This window comes from Phyllobates terribilis, unplaced genomic scaffold, assembly GCF_046119375.1.
Source record: "Phyllobates terribilis strain yellow unplaced genomic scaffold, ASM4611937v1 Scaffold_40__1_contigs__length_11209783, whole genome shotgun sequence".
In the NCBI taxonomy this organism is placed as follows: Eukaryota; Metazoa; Chordata; class Amphibia; order Anura; family Dendrobatidae; genus Phyllobates; species Phyllobates terribilis.
In genome coordinates this window covers 8,549,383-8,563,599 of record NW_027362800.1, presented here as the reverse complement: position 1 = coordinate 8,563,599, position 14,217 = coordinate 8,549,383, and the positions used below count along the sequence as shown (strand labels likewise).

The following is a 14,217-nucleotide window of genomic DNA, read 5'->3' as shown; positions in this document are numbered from 1 at the left end:
CTGGACAGCCAGCAGCAGCAGCAGCAGGAGAGGTAATTAATCAGCAACCCTCCTGCTAAGGGTAGACAGCTGCTCGTTCCACCCCCCCCCCCGCCTTAATTGGTTCTCCTCCCTTCCAACGGTGTTGAGGCGGGTGGGAACAGCCGGGGGTTGAGGGTACTGTGCTAAAAGAGGTGGAGTTATGCAGATCTAAAACGCGTGGATTGCAGCAGCAGCAAGCCGAAAAGTGCAGGCATGTGAGGGATCTAGAGGTTGACAGCATGTCTTCTTAACGGGAGTCCAGGTGGCCATCTCCACAAATGGACTTTTCAGAATCCTTGGGTGGCACCGTAGTCGGAAACCAATTCTGGTTATCGCTTCTCGGCCTTTTGGCTAAGATTGGGTGTGGTGTTTAGGCATTGCATCTGGTCTTGGCTGATAGGTGTTTGGGGTACCCGGCTCCTTGGCCTGGGGGGATCGTCCCACCTTACGGTGGGGCTTCACCCCCCTGCTGCTATTAGGGAGCTGGCTTAGTCCCCTTACAACGTGTTGCGATCCCTTAAAAAGGCTCACGCCTTTTTTCTTTTCTTCTGTAGTTGGTACGCTTTCGTGGAAGTATGCCTGCTACAATTTCTTTTGCATCGGGAGAGCCCCGGATGAGGAACACAATCCGTATCGAGGTCTTGGAAAGTTTCAGAGAGCAGAAAGGTATCCGCTTCGTCTGCAATACCATCCTCCTTGGGATCCTGGAGTTCGACAGAGATGACATCTTTTGCTTCCAGGACAATGAACTCAAAGGTATTTATACCATCACTTTTAAGAACCAAGGATGCTGCCAACAGTTGGTCCAGAAGGTGAACGAGCATGGTTGGAGAGATGAGATGGATGGCCTGGTGTTTTCCCTGCTTTTCGTCCATGAGGAGGTACAAATAACAACGTATTTTCCCAACCCTTTTGTGGAGAGGCAGGACATCCAAACCTGTTTGAGCCGTCACTGTGATGAGGTGAGATACATTGGGCCTGTGAAGAACTCTGTTGGCTTCTGGGGTGGGAAGCGGAGGTTTCTTGTGCGGTTGCGGAAGGATCCCCAGGGCTATGGAGGAACACATCACCCCCCCTCTACTATCACTATCGGGAAAAGTCGGGGGTATTTATTTTATGCTGGCATGCCTATGTACTGTCGAAATTGTGGGAAAATGGGGCATGTCCAGAGCAATTGTGCAGAGTCCAAGGCATTCCGTTGTAATAACTGTGGTCTACTAGGACATTTATTTAAGGATTGCCCCCATAAGGATTCTTGCAACCTTTGTGGCGTGGACGGCCATATATTTCGGGAGTGCCCACTGAAGACCAAGACCCGAACATATGTGGAAGCTGCTGGAGGACCTATGCCACGGGAAGGACCAGTTCGTGTTCCGGAGACCAGTAAAGGACCTGAGCCTCGTCCTTCTGTTTCCACAACAGAGGAGGTGGCGGAGAAGGTCAAGGGCGCGAGGAAGGAGACGGAGAGGATGGAGCAGGAGTCGGGTCTCCCCCGTGGAGAGCCTCCTGTGGCGAAGTCCCAGAAAAAGGGCGGAGGGCGGACCACCCAAAGACCGGAGCAGAGGGACTCTCCCGTCAGGGAGAAGACCACTGCGTCGATGGTCCCTGGTGTGTTGGAGCAGGGCGCCCCCAATGAGTTGGCGGTGGGGGGCTCTGTGTCAAAGACCCCAGACATACCTAGGGACTCGTGCCAGCAGACCACGGTTCTTTGTCCAGCAGGTGGCAATGATGGTGAGGTTTTCATGTCTGACCTGGAGAGTCTTCAGGAAGTGAGAGGCCACACAGCAATAGCGGAGGATGACTGCACGAGCGACGTGATTGAGCCGTGTGGCAAAAAGTTGAGAGCGGACGATCCTCCGGCATTTAATCCAGACTCGCCTGATGTGTGCCTTGCCAGGGACGATATATGGCAACCCGGTTCCTCCGGGTATCCGATATCCGGTTCGGACCCCCAGAATATTCTCTGCTTCTCCTCAACACTCGAGAGCTTGACGGGGTCTGCAGGGGATATAATGGATGACTCCCCTCCCCCATGACACAAATGCCATCTATTAAGTGTCTCTCACTCAATGTGAGATCTTTAAAGAGCCCTGTCCGCAGGGCTGCTCTCTTTGATTTTTTCAAAACATTAGACTTTGATATTTGTTTCCTACAGGAATGCGGTCTGCAACACGGACTACGGTATAATGAGCTAAAGAAAGACTGGAAACTAGGGCCCTCCATTTGGTCCGGCTCTAATGAGAATAAATCAGCTGGTGTGGGTCTGCTCTGCCGAGGTAATGCTTTTATAATCTCCTCTGTCACTGAGATTGTGCCCGGCAGAGCTATATTAGTACATTTATGTTTTAATAATTTTAACTTTCGTGTTATAAATGTGTATGCCCCTCCAGATAAACAAGAGCGGATACAATTGTTTGAGATTTTACCGTTGTTCTGTGTAGGGTCATCTCCTCTTTTGGTAGCTGGGGACTTTAATTGCCTCAGTGTAAATGAGCGCCGAGGAGGAGGTGACCCAATCCGTAAATTAGATAAATCATGTTTTTTATTAAGTAATTTGCAGACAGATTTTAAGTTGCGCGATGCCTGGAGGTCGCTATCGCCGACGGACCCGGGATTTACGTGGTCCGGTCGGGGAGTGACCTCCAGGATCGATTTTATCTTTTTATCTGAAACTTTTAGCCCTGTATATTTTGTTTTAATTCCTAATTTATTTTCTGACCATAACATATTAAAATTAGAGATAGAATACCAGGGGGAACTAAAGGTGAATAGAGGGTTGTGGCGCCTGGGGGTACACCTATTGGAAGACCCCCTGGTAAGGTCAGATTTTATCAAAAAGTACCAACAATGGAGGCAGCTCAAACCCCCATATTTTAAAATGCTGTCCTGGTGGGAAGGGATTAAAGACAAGATCCAACATTTTTTTATCAGGGCTGGGAAGAGGAAGGCGAGGCAGAAGAAGCAGGGCTATGCAAATTTGAATACTAGACTGCAGACTCTCCTTAAATTCAAAGAGATAGGCTTAGAGGTGCATGATGATATTGTAAGCCTTAAAAATGAGATACAGTCATACCTTGAACAAAAAGGGAAGGAAATAATATTTAATTCTAAGGTGCAATTTTTAGAAGAAGGGGAAAAGTGTACACGTTTCTTTTTCAAAAAAGTGGTGGAGAGGAAAGAAACGATTACCTGCCTAGATGGAGATAGCACAATACAAGGTATGAAGAGGGTAGCTTTTAATTTTTATAGAAACCTTTTTAGCAAAAAAAGTGTTAATAATGTGTTTTTACAAGATGCTCTTAATGTCCTGGATTTTAGGCTAAATTCTGCAGATCAGGGGTTTTTAACAAAAGATATTACTTTAGAAGAACTTTTTAGTGTTTTTAAAAGTTTTTCAAGAGGGAAAGCCCCAGGAGCTGATGGCCTTCCTGTGGAATTTTATTTATCCTTTTGGGATATTTTAAAAGAGGATCTTTTAGCACTTTTTAAAGAGGTTTTTTTGTGTGATAAGTTACCCAAGTCATGGAGGAGGGGGATAGTGTCCTTAATATACAAGAAGAAGGGCGCTCGGGACGACCTCAAAAATTGGAGACCTATCACCCTCCTTAACATGGATTACAAGGCTTTAGCTAAGATTATTGCATGTCGTTTTAAAACTGTTATTAATGTGTTAATACAACCCGAACAAGTATGTGGTGTACCAGGGAGGAGTATTACAGAGACCCTAAATGCGATCAGAGACGTAATATGGTACAGTAAAGACAGGGATCAAGGGCTGGCCCTGTTGGCGCTAGACTTCGAGAAAGCGTTTGACAGGGTTTCTCATGAATATCTTTTTAAAGTTTTAAAACAAATGGCAATCCCAGACTGGTTTTTATCTCGCATTAAGAGTTTATATAATAATATGTTTTCACAAATCTCTGTCAATGGTTTTTTAACTGATTTTATCCCACTGGAATCCGGAGTGAAGCAGGGATGTCCATTATCCCCAATTCTGTTTATTTGCGCTATGGAACCCCTTTTATGCATGATCCGGAAAGACAAGGTAGTCCGGGGGGTTCCTGTCCCAGGAGGGGGAGGGGCTCAGGTTAAAGTGCTTGGATATATGGATGACGTGACGGCTATTTGCACTGATCCTGCTTCACTCCGGAGAGTAGTATTGTGCACCAATCTTTTTAGTCAAGCTTCTGGTTTTAAAATGAATTTTAATAAAACTGAGTGTTTGATTATGGGTGCCTGGGATAGAAATGACTTACCGACTGTTAATGTGAAATATGACAATGTGAAAATTTTAGGGGTTGTATTTGATGCAAATAATGATGGGCTTGTGAGTTGGGGAGAGGTTCAAGATAAAATGGCAAAGAAACTTTCCTTTTGGACCCTGAGGAATCTTTCGATCGAAGGGAAAGTCCTTGTTATTAAATCTGTTTTATTACCTATGATTTTATATATTGCCATGGTGTATCCTCCCTCTGACTTAATGCTAAAAAAACTAACTCGTTGTATTTTTATGTTTATATGGGGCTCTAAAATGGAAAAGCTTAAACGATCAGAAATGTATAAGAGAAAGCAGAATGGAGGAAAAGATGTTCCCGATCTTCGCCTGTTTTTATATGTAAATTTTTTCTGTTTTTGTTTTAAAGCTTTTAAGTCTGATAGTACTTTTGGCCTGTTTTTAAAATACACGTGTGGTTTTATCTTTAAGAGATGGTTTAGGCCATCCTTATCAGCGCCTGTTTTATTGTGTCCACCAAAGCACCTTATTACTTTAGAAAAAGTTGCAAAGACTCATAATTTAAAAGACCTTGGAGCTGACATCCTTCTGGACCCGAAGAAGCTATTTGTCCATTTGAGGAGAGAAGAAGAGACATCCCCAGTTTGCAACTACTCATGGAACAGATCCAAACGTGTGTGGAGGAATGTCTTCGGGAAGTTCCTCGCCAATGTCCATAAAGACCTTGCCTGGATGTCCGTCCACCAGTGCCTCCCAACCAGAGAATTCCAACACCGGAGAGGCCTGGTGGCACGGGCAAAATGCCCAAGAGACTCTTGCCATTGTGATGAGACCGTTATGCACCTTTTTTGGAACTGCACCTTTGCACAAGAACTCTGGGGGAAATTTGGGATTCTTTTAAAGTGGGTTTGCGGTTTAAAGGACTTTTATTATGAATATGTTTTATACGGACTTTTTAATTGCCCTACTGCATACCAATCTGAAATCTGCTGGTGTATAATAAACTGTGCCAAGAATGCAATTTGGAAAGCAAGGAATATTTTATTGTTTAATCGTGATTTTATTTCTGTGCTTGATTGTATTAAACTGGCTTTTAGTGAAATGTATGTTTATTATTTAAAAAATGTAAAAGATATGGGCAAGAAGGAAGCGAACCGTAGATGGTGCTTTTATATTTGGAATTCTATTTTATATTGATTATTCTCTGTAATGTATAATTGTCAAATGTTTTTAGGGGTTTTTTTGTACTTGAAAGGTTTCGCATTGATTGTCTTGTAATCTGACTTATGTACAATAAAATTATGTTGAAACCTTATCTGTTCTTATCAGTTTAATATCTGATACGTCCCCTATCTGGGGACCATATATTAAATGGATTTTTAGAACAGGGAGATGGAAAAAGAGCTTGCTCTGTCCACTCCACGCATTGACCTGGTATTGCAGTATCTCCAGGACCGGTGCACCCCTTCTTTAATGCAGTTTCTAAAATCAGAAAGAATTGAATTCAATGCTTTTTGTTCATTTTGCTTGTTTGTCGGATTTTGGGATGGACTCTTTGGCTTTGCTTTTCTTCTCCTCATTGGATTTTTCATGTTAAAAGTTGCAGAAGCCAGATGACAAGCTCATTTTGGTTCAACTTCAGCAACTGTGCATTGCATTGCCATGTAATGTAATGTAATACAATGCTATCTATCTAGCTCTCCCTCTATACTTCCTTTTGGATAAACAGACATATTAGGCAAGCATTTTGGAGCTTTCACCTAAATAACTACAGGTGGTGAGATAAGCTGCACAATATAATTGACCTTTCAGTATATTGTTGCACACACACCATCTATTTAGCAAATGCCCTTGTTATCAACAGCAGCCTTTTAAACTCACCTGAGCTAACAGGTATGTGAGCTGGTTACTCTGCTGCGCTTAAAATTTCTTTTTTGGTTTGCTACAATGCCTTTTCTGAAACGTTGTCTCCCTCTGCTGGAACACTGACTTCTTTCATTTAATGCCTGCAGACTATAAAAGAGAAACCAACCCAAAAAGTTTGGTTGATTAGTCTGTGGCATTCTTTTAAACTGTTGCTTATGGCGGTCTCTGTGAGCTTCTCAGTGACATTCAGCCATCCAGGTATCCCGCCTGCAGTAGACGGAATGTGGCAATGGAACGCTGGCTGCGCGTGTCATAATAGGCTCTGAGCCTTTATATACCTGCGCACAGCAGCAGCCACCTTCAGTCTGCTGCTGGACAGCCAGCAGCAGCAGCAGCAGGAGAGGTAATTAATCAGCAACCCTCCTGCTAAGGGTAGACAGCTGCTCGTTCCACCCCCCCCCCGCCTTAATTGGTTCTCCTCCCTTCCAACGGTGTTGAGGCGGGTGGGAACAGCCGGGGGTTGAGGGTACTGTGCTAAAAGAGGTGGAGTTATGCAGATCTAAAACGCGTGGATTGCAGCAGCAGCAAGCCGAAAAGTGCAGGCATGTGAGGGATCTAGAGGTTGACAGCATGTCTTCTTAACGGGAGTCCAGGTGGCCATCTCCACAAATGGACTTTTCAGAATCCTTGGGTGGCACCGTAGTCGGAAACCAATTCTGGTTATCGCTTCTCGGCCTTTTGGCTAAGATCAAGTGTAGTATCTGTTCTTATCAGTTTAATATCTGATACGTCCCCTATCTGGGGACCATATATTAAATGGATTTTTAGAACAGGGAGATGGAAAAAGAGCTTGCTCTGTCCACTCCACGCATTGACCTGGTATTGCAGTATCTCCAGGACCGGTGCACCCCTTCTTTAATGCAGTTTCTAAAATCAGAAAGAATTGAATTCAATGCTTTTTGTTCATTTTGCTTGTTTGTCGGATTTTGGGATGGACTCTTTGGCTTTGCTTTTCTTCTCCCCATTGGATTTTTCATGTTAAAAGTTGCAGAAGCCAGATGACAAGCTCATTTTGGTTCAACTTCAGCAACTGTGCATTGCATTGCCATGTAATGTAATGTAATGCAATGCTATCTATCTAGCTCTCCCTCTATACTTCCTTTTGGATAAACAGACATATTAGGCAAGCATTTTGGAGCTTTCACCTAAATAACTACAGGTGGTGAGATAAGCTGCACAATATAATTGACCTTTCAGTATATTGTTGCACACACACCATCTATTTAGCAAATGCCCTTGTTATCAACAGCAGCCTTTTAAACTCACCTGAGCTAACAGGTATGTGAGCTGGTTACTCTGCTGCGCTTAAAATTTCTTTTTTGGTTTGCTACAATGCCTTTTCTGAAACGTTGTCTCCCTCTGCTGGAACACTGACTTCTTTCATTTAATGCCTGCAGACTATAAAAGAGAAACCAACCCAAAAAGTTTGGTTGATTAGTCTGTGGCATTCTTTTAAACTGTTGCTTATGGCGGTCTCTGTGAGCTTCTCAGTGACATTCAGCCATCCAGGTATCCCGCCTGCAGTAGACGGAATGTGGCAATGGAACGCTGGCTGCGCGTGTCATAATAGGCTCTGAGCCTTTATATACCTGCGCACAGCAGCAGCCACCTTCAGTCTGCTGCTGGACAGCCAGCAGCAGCAGCAGCAGGAGAGGTAATTAATCAGCAACCCTCCTGCTAAGGGTAGACAGCTGCTCGTTCCACCCCCCCCCCCGCCTTAATTGGTTCTCCTCCCTTCCAACGGTGTTGAGGCGGGTGGGAACAGCCGGGGGTTGAGGGTACTGTGCTAAAAGAGGTGGAGTTATGCAGATCTAAAACGCGTGGATTGCAGCAGCAGCAAGCCGAAAGTGCAGGCATGTGAGGGATCTAGAGGTTGACAGCATGTCTTCTTAACGGGAGTCCAGGTGGCCATCTCCACAAATGGACTTTTCAGAATCCTTGGGTGGCACCGTAGTCGGAAACCAATTCTGGTTATCGCTTCTCGGCCTTTTGGCTAAGATCAAGTGTAGTATCTGTTCTTATCAGTTTAATATCTGATACGTCCCCTATCTGGGGACCATATATTAAATGGATTTTTAGAACAGGGAGATGGAAAAAGAGCTTGCTCTGTCCACTCCACGCATTGACCTGGTATTGCAGTATCTCCAGGACCGGTGCACCCCTTCTTTAATGCAGTTTCTAAAATCAGAAAGAATTGAATTCAATGCTTTTTGTTCATTTTGCTTGTTTGTCGGATTTTGGGATGGACTCTTTGGCTTTGCTTTTCTTCTCCTCATTGGATTTTTCATGTTAAAAGTTGCAGAAGCCAGATGACAAGCTCATTTTGGTTCAACTTCAGCAACTGTGCATTGCATTGCCATGTAATGTAATGTAATGCAATGCTATCTATCTAGCTCTCCCTCTATACTTCCTTTTGGATAAACAGACATATTAGGCAAGCATTTTGGAGCTTTCACCTAAATAACTACAGGTGGTGAGATAAGCTGCACAATATAATTGACCTTTCAGTATATTGTTGCACACACACCATCTATTTAGCAAATGCCCTTGTTATCAACAGCAGCCTTTTAAACTCACCTGAGCTAACAGGTATGTGAGCTGGTTACTCTGCTGCGCTTAAAATTTCTTTTTTGGTTTGCTACAATGCCTTTTCTGAAACGTTGTCTCCCTCTGCTGGAACACTGACTTCTTTCATTTAATGCCTGCAGACTATAAAAGAGAAACCAACCCAAAAAGTTTGGTTGATTAGTCTGTGGCATTCTTTTAAACTGTTGCTTATGGCGGTCTCTGTGAGCTTCTCAGTGACATTCAGCCATCCAGGTATCCCGCCTGCAGTAGACGGAATGTGGCAATGGAACGCTGGCTGCGCGTGTCATAATAGGCTCTGAGCCTTTATATACCTGCGCACAGCAGCAGCCACCTTCAGTCTGCTGCTGGACAGCCAGCAGCAGCAGCAGCAGGAGAGGTAATTAATCAGCAACCCTCCTGCTAAGGGTAGACAGCTGCTCGTTCCACCCCCCCCCCGCCTTAATTGGTTCTCCTCCCTTCCAACGGTGTTGAGGCGGGTGGGAACAGCCGGGGGTTGAGGGTACTGTGCTAAAAGAGGTGGAGTTATGCAGATCTAAAACGCGTGGATTGCAGCAGCAGCAAGCCGAAAAGTGCAGGCATGTGAGGGATCTAGAGGTTGACAGCATGTCTTCTTAACGGGAGTCCAGGTGGCCATCTCCACAAATGGACTTTTCAGAATCCTTGGGTGGCACCGTAGTCGGAAACCAATTCTGGTTATCGCTTCTCGGCCTTTTGGCTAAGATCAAGTGTAGTATCTGTTCTTATCAGTTTAATATCTGATACGTCCCCTATCTGGGGACCATATATTAAATGGATTTTTAGAACAGGGAGATGGAAAAAGAGCTTGCTCTGTCCACTCCACGCATTGACCTGGTATTGCAGTATCTCCAGGACCGGTGCACCCCTTCTTTAATGCAGTTTCTAAAATCAGAAAGAATTGAATTCAATGCTTTTTGTTCATTTTGCTTGTTTGTCGGATTTTGGGATGGACTCTTTGGCTTTGCTTTTCTTCTCCTCATTGGATTTTTCATGTTAAAAGTTGCAGAAGCCAGATGACAAGCTCATTTTGGTTCAACTTCAGCAACTGTGCATTGCATTGCCATGTAATGTAATGTAATGCAATCCTATCTATCTAGCTCTCCCTCTATACTTCCTTTTGGATAAACAGACATATTAGGCAAGCATTTTGGAGCTTTCACCTAAATAACTACAGGTGGTGAGATAAGCTGCACAATATAATTGACCTTTCAGTATATTGTTGCACACACACCATCTATTTGGCAAATGCCATTGTTATCAACAGCAGCCTTTTAAACTCACCTGAGCTAACAGGTATGTGAGCTGGTTACTCTGCTGCGCTTAAAATTTCTTTTTTGGTTTGCTACAATGCCTTTTCTGAAACGTTGTCTCCCTCTGCTGGAACACTGACTTCTTTCATTTAATGCCTGCAGACTATAAAAGAGAAACCAACCCAAAAAGTTTGGTTGATTAGTCTGTGGCATTCTTTTAAACTGTTGCTTATGGCGGTCTCTGTGAGCTTCTCAGTGACATTCAGCCATCCAGGTATCCCGCCTGCAGTAGACGGAATGTGGCAATGGAACGCTGGCTGCGCGTGTCATAATAGGCTCTGAGCCTTTATATACCTGCGCACAGCAGCAGCCACCTTCAGTCTGCTGCTGGACAGCCAGCAGCAGCAGCAGCAGCAGGAGAGGTAATTAATCAGCAACCCTCCTGCTAAGGGTAGACAGCTGCTCGTTCCACCCCCCCCCCCGCCTTAATTGGTTCTCCTCCCTTCCAACGGTGTTGAGGCGGGTGGGAACAGCCGGGGGTTGAGGGTACTGTGCTAAAAGAGGTGGAGTTATGCAGATCTAAAACGCGTGGATTGCAGCAGCAGCAAGCCGAAAAGTGCAGGCATGTGAGGGATCTAGAGGTTGACAGCATGTCTTCTTAACGGGAGTCCAGGTGGCCATCTCCACAAATGGACTTTTCAGAATCCTTGGGTGGCACCGTAGTCGGAAACCAATTCTGGTTATCGCTTCTCGGCCTTTTGGCTAAGATCAAGTGTAGTATCTGTTCTTATCAGTTTAATATCTGATACATCCCCTATCTGGGGACCATATATTAAATGGATTTTTAGAACAAGGAGATGGAAAAAGAGCTTGCTCTGTCCACTCCACGCATTGACCTGGTATTGCAGTATCTCCAGGACCGGTGCACCCCTTCTTTAATGCAGTTTCTAAAATCAGAAAGAATTGAATTCAATGCTTTTTGTTCATTTTGCTTGTTTGTCGGATTTTGGGATGGACTCTTTGGCTTTGCTTTTCTTCTCCTCATTGGATTTTTCATGTTAAAAGTTGCAGAAGCCAGATGACAAGCTCATTTTGGTTCAACTTCAGCAACTGTGCATTGCATTGCCATGTAATGTAATGTAATGCAATGCTATCTATCTAGCTCTCCCTCTATACTTCCTTTTGGATAAACAGACATATTAGGCAAGCATTTTGGAGCTTTCACCTAAATAACTACAGGTGGTGAGATAAGCTGCACAATATAATTGACCTTTCAGTATATTGTTGCACACACACCATCTATTTAGCAAATGCCCTTGTTATCAACAGCAGCCTTTTAAACTCACCTGAGCTAACAGGTATGTGAGCTGGATACTCTGCTGCGCTTAAAATTTCTTTTTTGGTTTGCTACAATGCCTTTTCTGAAACGTTGTCTCCCTCTGCTGGAACACTGACTTCTTTCATTTAATGCCTGCAGACTATAAAAGAGAAACCAACCCAAAAAGTTTGGTTGATTAGTCTGTGGCATTCTTTTAAACTGTTGCTTATGGCGGTCTCTGTGAGCTTCTCAGTGACATTCAGCCATCCAGGTATCCCGCCTGCAGTAGACGGAATGTGGCAATGGAACGCTGGCTGCGCGTGTCATAATAGGCTCTGAGCCTTTATATACCTGCGCACAGCAGCAGCCACCTTCAGTCTGCTGCTGGACAGCCAGCAGCAGCAGCAGCAGGAGAGGTAATTAATCAGCAACCCTCCTGCTAAGGGTAGACAGCTGCTCGTTCCACCCCCCCCCCGCCTTAATTGGTTCTCCTCCCTTCCAACGGTGTTGAGGCGGGTGGGAACAGCCGGGGGTTGAGGGTACTGTGCTAAAAGAGGTGGAGTTATGCAGATCTAAAACGCGTGGATTGCAGCAGCAGCAAGCCGAAAAGTGCAGGCATGTGAGGGATCTAGAGGTTGACAGCATGTCTTCTTAACGGGAGTCCAGGTGGCCATCTCCACAAATGGACTTTTCAGAATCCTTGGGTGGCACCGTAGTCGGAAACCAATTCTGGTTATCGCTTCTCGGCCTTTTGGCTAAGATCAAGTGTAGTATGTGTTCTTATCAGTTTAATATCTGATACGTCCCCTATCTGGGGACCATATATTAAATGGATTTTTAGAACAGGGAGATGGAAAAAGAGCTTGCTCTGTCCACTCCACGCATTGACATGGTATTGCAGTATCTCCAGGACCGGTGCACCCCTTCTTTAATGCAGTTTCTAAAATCAGAAAGAATTGAATTCAATGCTTTTTGTTCATTTTGCTTGTTTGTCGGATTTTGGGATGGACTCTTTGGCTTTGCTTTTCTTCTCCTCATTGGATTTTTCATGTTAAAAGTTGCAGAAGCCAGATGACAAGCTCATTTTGGTTCAACTTCAGCAACTGTGCATTGCATTGCCATGTAATGTAATGTAATGCAATGCTATCTATCTAGCTCTCCCTCTATACTTCCTTTTGGATAAACAGACATATTAGGCAAGCATTTTGGAGCTTTCACCTAAATAACTACAGGTGGTGAGATAAGCTGCACAATATAATTGACCTTTCAGTATATTGTTGCACACACACCATCTATTTAGCAAATGCCCTTGTTATCAACAGCAGCCTTTTAAACTCACCTGAGCTAACAGGTATGTGAGCTGGTTACTCTGCTGCGCTTAAAATTTCTTTTTTGGTTTGCTACAATGCCTTTTCTGAAACGTTGTCTCCCTCTGCTGGAACACTGACTTCTTTCATTTAATGCCTGCAGACTATAAAAGAGAAACCAACCCAAAAAGTTTGGTTGATTAGTCTGTGGCATTCTTTTAAACTGTTGCTTATGGCGGTCTCTGTGAGCTTCTCAGTGACATTCAGCCATCCAGGTATCCCGCCTGCAGTAGACGGAATGTGGCAATGGAACGCTGGCTGCGCGTGTCATAATAGGCTCTGAGCCTTTATATACCTGCGCACAGCAGCAGCCACCTTCAGTCTGCTGCTGGACAGCCAGCAGCAGCAGCAGCAGGAGAGGTAATTAATCAGCAACCCTCCTGCTAAGGGTAGACAGCTGCTCGTTCCACCCCCCCCCCCCCCGCCTTAATTGGTTCTCCTCCCTTCCAACGGTGTTGAGGCGGGTGGGAACAGCCGGGGGTTGAGGGTACTGTGCTAAAAGAGGTGGAGTTATGCAGATCTAAAACGCGTGGATTGCAGCAGCAGCAAGCCGAAAAGTGCAGGCATGTGAGGGATCTAGAGGTTGACAGCATGTCTTCTTAACGGGAGTCCAGGTGGCCATCTCCACAAATGGACTTTTCAGAATCCTTGGGTGGCACCGTAGTCGGAAACCAATTCTGGTTATCGCTTCTCGGCCTTTTGGCTAAGATCAAGTGTAGTATCTGTTCTTATCAGTTTAATATCTGATACGTCCCCTATCTGGGGACCATATATTACATGGATTTTTAGAACAGGGAGATGGAAAAAGAGCTTGCTCTGTCCACTCCACGCATTGACCTGGTATTGCAGTATCTCCAGGACCGGTGCACCCCTTCTTTAATGCAGTTTCTAAAATCAGAAAGAATTGAATTCAATGCTTTTTGTTCATTTTGCTTGTTTGTCGGATTTTGGGATGGACTCTTTGGCTTTGCTTTTCTTCTCCTCATTGGATTTTTCATGTTAAAAGTTGCAGAAGCCAGATGACAAGCTTATTTTGGTTCAACTTCAGCAACTGTGCATTGCATTGCCATGTAATGTAATGTAATGCAATGCTATCTATCTAGCTCTCCCTCTATACTTCCTTTTGGATAAACAGACATATTAGGCAAGCATTTTGGAGCTTTCACCTAAATAACTACAGGTGGTGAGATAAGCTGCACAATATAATTGACCTTTCAGTATATTGTTGCACACACACCATCTATTTAGCAAATGCCCTTGTTATCAACAGCAGCCTTTTAAACTCACCTGGGCTAACAGGTATGTGAGCTGGTTACTCTGCTGCGCTTAAAATTTCTTTTTTGGTTTGCTACAATGCCTTTTCTGAAACGTTGTCTCCCTCTGCTGGAACACTGACTTCTTTCATTTAATGCCTGCAGACTATAAAAGAGAAACCAACCCAAAAAGTTTGGTTGATTAGTCTGTGGCATTCTTTTAAACTGTTGCTTATGGCGG

General features: G+C 44.4%; 7 non-coding genes across 7 annotated transcripts; all 7 read left to right on the top strand.

The window, feature by feature from the left end:
• The first annotated feature begins 5,539 nt into the window (after positions 1 to 5,539).
• LOC141185836 (U2 spliceosomal RNA) lies at positions 5,540 to 5,723 on the top strand. Its single transcript, XR_012260442.1, has one exon. It is a non-coding gene; the product is annotated as a U2 spliceosomal RNA (small nuclear RNA).
• Positions 5,724 to 6,843: 1,120 nt separating this feature from the next.
• On the top strand, positions 6,844 to 7,034 carry LOC141189689 (U2 spliceosomal RNA). Its single transcript, XR_012263738.1, has one exon. It is a non-coding gene; the product is annotated as a U2 spliceosomal RNA (small nuclear RNA).
• Positions 7,035 to 8,154: 1,120 nt separating this feature from the next.
• LOC141189688 (U2 spliceosomal RNA) lies at positions 8,155 to 8,345 on the top strand. Its single transcript, XR_012263737.1, has one exon. It is a non-coding gene; the product is annotated as a U2 spliceosomal RNA (small nuclear RNA).
• A 1,120-nt stretch (positions 8,346 to 9,465) lies between these two features.
• LOC141189687 (U2 spliceosomal RNA) lies at positions 9,466 to 9,656 on the top strand. The gene has a single exon (XR_012263736.1). It is a non-coding gene; the product is annotated as a U2 spliceosomal RNA (small nuclear RNA).
• A 1,124-nt stretch (positions 9,657 to 10,780) lies between these two features.
• Positions 10,781 to 10,971, top strand: LOC141184590 (U2 spliceosomal RNA). The gene has a single exon (XR_012259331.1). It is a non-coding gene; the product is annotated as a U2 spliceosomal RNA (small nuclear RNA).
• A 1,120-nt stretch (positions 10,972 to 12,091) lies between these two features.
• Positions 12,092 to 12,282, top strand: LOC141185529 (U2 spliceosomal RNA). The gene has a single exon (XR_012260184.1). It is a non-coding gene; the product is annotated as a U2 spliceosomal RNA (small nuclear RNA).
• A 1,124-nt stretch (positions 12,283 to 13,406) lies between these two features.
• On the top strand, positions 13,407 to 13,597 carry LOC141191411 (U2 spliceosomal RNA). Its single transcript, XR_012265406.1, has one exon. It is a non-coding gene; the product is annotated as a U2 spliceosomal RNA (small nuclear RNA).
• Positions 13,598 to 14,217: the final 620 nt, after the last annotated feature.